This window comes from Physeter macrocephalus, chromosome 14 (genome assembly GCF_002837175.3).
Source record: "Physeter macrocephalus isolate SW-GA chromosome 14, ASM283717v5, whole genome shotgun sequence".
NCBI lineage: Eukaryota > Metazoa > Chordata > Mammalia > Artiodactyla > Physeteridae > Physeter > Physeter macrocephalus.
Window position 1 is genome coordinate 115,121,851 of NC_041227.1, and position 6,000 is coordinate 115,127,850.

The following is a 6,000-nucleotide window of genomic DNA, read 5'->3' on the forward strand; positions in this document are numbered from 1 at the left end:
TTTTTGAATTAGAGGTTGTTTTTTTTGTTGTTTGGCCTCACGACTTGTGGGATCTTAATTCCCGGATCAGGGATCTCAAACCCGTGTCCCCTTCAGTGGAAGCGTGGAGTCCTAACCACTGGACAGGCAGGGAATTCCCTGGATTAGAGTTTTCATCTTTTCCAGATATATGCCCAGGAGAAGGATCGCTGGATCATATGGTAGCTATATTTTTAGGTTTTTTGAGGAACCTCCATACTGTTCTCCATAGTGTCTGCACCAATTTACATTCCCACCAATAGTGTAGGAGGGTTCCCTTTTCTCCACACCCTCTCCAGCATTTATTATTTGTAGACTTTCTGATGATAGCCATTCTGGCCTGTGTGAAGTGATATCTCACTGTGATTTTGATTTGTGTTTCTCTAATAATTAGCAATGTTGAGCATATTTTCATGTCAACTGGCAATAAATTTAATCCCACATTTTATATTTTATAATTGAATTATTCGGGCTGTACTTTTAGCATTGTGTTGATAATTCTGGAAAATGGTTTTGTTTTAAAAATTAAGGCCAATAAGTCACAAACTGGGAGCAAATATTTGCAAAAGACATGTCTGGTAAAGGATTGTTACCCAAAATATATGAAAAACTCTTAAAATTGTAAGAAAATGAACAACCCAGTTAAACAATGGAGCTGAACAGATACCCAAGAAGATATACAAATGGAAAATAAACATATGAAAGATGCCATGCATCATATGTCTTCAGGGAACTGCAAATTTAAACAGCATTCAGATCCCATTACACACCTATCAGAATGGCCAAATTCCAAAACACTGACAACACCAAATGCTGGTGAGGATGTGGAGTAATAGGAACTGTCACTTATTGCTGGTGGGAACACAAAATGGTACAGCCACTTTGGGAGACAGTTTGGCAATTTCATACAAAACTGAACATATTCTTACCATATGATCCAGCAATCATGCTTCTTGGTATTTACCCAAAGGAGATGAAAACTTATGTCCACACAAAAACCTGCACATGGATGTTTATAGCAGCTTTATTCATAACTGCCAAAACTTGGAAGCAACCAAGTCCTTCAGTAGGTGATAGATAAATAAACTGTGGTATATCCAGACAATGGAATATTCAGTGCTAAAAAGAAATGAGCTATCAAGCTACAAAAAGACATGGAGGAACCTTAAACGCATATTGCTAAGTGAAAGAAGCCAATCTGAAAAGGCTACATACTGTATAATTCCAACTATATGACATGTGGAAAAGGCAAAACTATGGGGACAGTAAAAAGAGCAATGGTTGCCAGGGGCTAGAGAGGAGGGAGGAATGGACAGGCAAAGCACAGAGGATTTTTAGGGCAGGGAAACTATTCTGTATGATACCGTCATACTGGATACATGTCATTATATGTTGTCAAAACCCTTAGAATGTACAACACCAAAAGTGAAACCTAATGTACTTTGGACTTTGGGTGACAATACTGTGTCTATCAAGTTTAACAAATGCAACATTCTGGTGGGGGATGTTGGTGCTGGGGGTTGGATGCGGGGGTGGAGGCAGGAGGTAGATGGAGAATCTCTGTACCTTCCATTCAATTTTGCTGTGAACCTAAAACTGCTCTAAAAAAATAAAAAAGTTAAGGCCGGCACTTAGTCTTTAATTCAGGAACACTTTTCCAGTTAAAAAACTAGACATTCCAGATATAAAGCAGTCAGGTAAGAAAAAAAAATGTACATGCATTCCAGGTTGTGTGTGAGGGTGTGAAAGTAGATGAGCATTTGTACCCTTGTCTTTTAGAAGACAAAAATTAAATGTTCCAGAAATCTTTAAAAGATACTTTAAGAAAAAATTTTTTTTTCTGTTCTATTAATTACTTCTTATTAGATCTCATGAATGCAACACTAACAGCGATTATTAAAGCAAATTTTGTGTGAGTTGTTTTGGGAGGACAGTCATTACAAAACACGGGACAAGTATGGAAAATACTCCCCTGTGGGGAAAAAAAACTGCTAAAAAATTAATTTCCAGAGGGTCAACTCAGATGGCTTGATTCATTTGGATTGTTTTAGAAATTGAAAACACTGAAATTGGGAAAACACTGAAATTGGGGAAACTCAGAAATCTATAATTCTCATTAATGACTGAAATTACTAAGTAAACAAGCCACAGGATCTAGAGAGCTCACTGGCTACTGAATAGAGCGCCTTTCAAGTTGAAATAAGTTCTGTAATTTTTCCAGCAGGTGACAGCAGAGAGCTGTGTAAAATTTAATGTTTTCTTAAATGAGGAGTGGAAATCCTCAAGGTGGGGAATTAGAAAGAGCTTTAGTTGTCACAGAACACCTTCAGTTTATAGATGAAGAAACTGAGCTACAAAAGATTACCTGACCTTCCTAAGGCAAAACTCTTCGCTAACATAAATTCCTCGAAACACGTCAGGCTATGCCAATTTCACTTACAATTACATTGTACTAAAAGCAAACAAATTTAATTAGATATGAAAAAATATAATATTTCACATGAAATATTAAGGTATGATAGAAAAGCTTTTGGAGTATTTCCCTGTTTGATTAAACCTTAAAAAAAAAAAAGAGGGGCCATCTGAAAGCTTTCTGATGGGAGGTGCACTGACAGGGAAAAAGTACAGCTTTGGGAAGCAAGCCTGAATTTGATTCTTCATCCATCTCATTTCTGTTGTTTCACCTTGAATAAATTATTCAAGCTTTGCGTTCACTTTTTAAAAATTTCCTTTAAAAAATTATTTTATATATTTAAACACATTTTTAATTGAAGTATAGTTGATTTACAATGTTGTATTAGTTGCAGGTGTATAGCAAAGTGATTCAGTTATACCTACATATATATCTACTTTTTTTCAGATTCTTTTCCCTTCTAGGTTATTACAAAATATTGAGTATAGTTCCCTGTGCTATACTGTTCACTTTAAAATGGAGTGATAATAAGTATCCCATAGGGTTGTTGCAAGGTTTAAATGAGATCACACTTGCAGTACACTTGGCTCATAACATATCAGACACTCAATAAATATTACCTCCTTTTTCTACCCACTCCAGGGCACTCAGAGGTGGAGAAGCTGGCTACTTCCATTAACGGGGCTGCCAGGTAAAATACAGGACACCCAGTTACATTTTAATCTTAGGTAAATGACAAGTAATTTTTTAGTAGGTGTATGTCCCATGCAAAATCTGGGACATACATACACTGAAAAAGTGTCCATTTTTGCAGGTGACATACTCATACTAAAAATTACTTGTTGTTTATCTGAAATTAAAATTAAACTGGGTATCCTGTATTTTTCTTTGCTAAACCTGGCAGCCCTAATTTTTAAAGGCTCCTGATTTATTACAAAATGAAGAAACACCAAAGCAGTGTTATACAATTAGTGGTAAATTTTAACATGTTTACATTTAATAAGTTAGAATGCCAAACCAAGAAATAGATTGCAATATAACTGCTAGTCAGAAGATAATGGTGGGACTTATAATAAACATCAACTCACAGGGCACTACAGGAATCATGGTCTGGTATTGGGACATGCGCTTCAAACTACATAACAAATGTCTTTTAAAAATCTTTTTTGTGTGCCTTTGTGACTGTATTGTAATCTCATTCGGGGATGAGGTCAAAGATCTAAATTTGGGGTTCTTTGTGGCTATGAGGGCTCTGCCAAACAGCCCTCTGGGCCCCCATAATTAGCCTTACTCACTTTCTAATATAAGAGTAGAGATGCTTGGTACTTTATCCTGGAAAAATGTTTCCTTTGTCAAAAGTGACAGGATCTTTTATGTGGTTGTGTTTTATGTATTATTGCTTTGTTGATGTTGGGGAAAAAGGCAAAGAAAGCTAAAGGGATGAATGCAGCCAAGGGACATAGTGGCCCAATTTCTACCCTGCATGGAACTGGAGGAGCTGCAGCAAAGCTTTAATATACCCCAGAGGAGGGCACGTTCTCCTTTTAACCACTTGCATAAAGGAGAGTTATGGTTTATTATATACTAAAGTTGTCTGTTCATCACATCACAAGTACTTCTTTAGACCACGGAACCACAAAGGTATTAGGAAAGAAGTAGCCTAGACAAACCTAATTAAGTAGCTGGCTTCAGTGTCTGACACTGTGCCAGACTTACAAATAAAGCCAAAACTCTACAATATATATGGTTAGGGATCTCTGTAAAAATTACGTTTATTAAACACTGAATAAATTTGAAAGAATCTTTGAAAAATATGTGTGAGGATAAAAGAATCGTGATGCAACAGACTCCCGTGTATACCTCACCACTCAGTTTTAGGAAACAAAACAAAACATCATCATGACCTCTGAAGTCCCCTAGGGTCCCCTCCCAGATCCCTTTCCTTCCTTCTCCCTCAGAGGGAACCATTATCTTGAATTTGTGTTTATAAATTCCCTTGCTTTTCATTACAGGTTTACCACATGCATTTATTTTCCTTATATTTATATGTATATATGTGCTTAAAATTTTAAGAGAAATATGGCATGCATCCAAAATCAGGTGTGAAAATATATATGTTTAGTTTAAACAACAATGAATACCTGTGAATCTATTACCAGGCCAAGATAGAACATTGTCAAGACCCATGCCTACTTCTCTCCAATTACATCTCTTCTCTTCCTCCCAGAGATGAATATTATCCGGAATTTTGGATTAACCATTTTTTGTTGTGGTAAAATACACATGATATTTACCATTTTAACTATCTTTATGTGTACGGTGCAGTGGCATCAAGTGCATTAATGTTGTTGTGCAACATCAGCACCATCCATCTCCAGAACTTTTTATCTTCCACCTGAAACTCTGTACTCATTAATACTAACTCTTCATTCCCTCCTCCCCCCCAGATCCTGGAAGCCATGATTCCACTTCGTCTGAGAATGTTACTACTCTAGTGCCTTATATGAGTGGAATCATACGTTATTTGTCCTTTTGTGTCTGACTTATTTAATTTAACATAAAGTCTTTGAGCTTCATCCATGTTGTAACATATGTTAGAATTTCCTTCCTCTTAAAAAAGGGTTTAAATTCATCTGTGGAACGGGATTGCATTGAATCTATAGATCTATTTGAGGACATCTGATATTTTTATTAATGCAAATCTTACAGTCTATGAACATAGCAAAGCCCTCTGTTTATTTTGGTATTCTTTAATATCTCTTAATAAAGCTTTATAATTTTCCCCCATAGAGATCTGGTGCACCTTTTGTTAGATTTATTCCTGGGTACTTCATATTTTTCGTCTATTAGTAGCTGGTGTATAGAAATGCGCTTGATTTTCATTTATTGATTTTGTTTCTAAGACGCTTGCTTGCTAAACTCTCTCTTTTTAAAATATAAATTTATTTATTTTATTATTTTTGTCTGCGTTGGGTCTTCGTAGCTGCACACAGGCTTTCTCCAGTTGCGGCAAGCTGGGGCTACTCTTCGTTGCGGTACCCGGGCTTCGCATTGTGGTAGCTTCTCTTGTTGTGGAGCACGGGCTCTAGGTGTGCGGGCTTTAGTAGTTGTGGCACGCGGGCTCAGTAGTTGTGGCTCGCAGGCTTAGTTGCTCCGTGGCATGTGGGATCTTCCCAAGAGCTTGAACCAGTGTCTCCTGAATTGGCAGGCGGATTTTTAACCATTGCGCCACCAGGGAAGCCCTCACCATTATGTTTGCTAATAGTTTTTCTTTTTAAAATCATGTATGTATGTTCAACTTTGTCAAAGACTTTCTCCCCTTACTCAGCTAACGTGGTACATTTCATTGCTTGGTTTTCCTTTTTCATAACTTTGCATTATGAAAAATTTCCAATGTACATAAAAGTTGAAAGGATAGTACAGTGAACACACATATACCTATGATTTAGGCACAAAAATTGTGAACATTTTACTATTTTTGCTTTATCTATGTATATATAAATAATATATATGTATATATACTTTTTATGAGTGGGCTGTATATTTTTTTCTTCCTTTTTTTTTTTTTG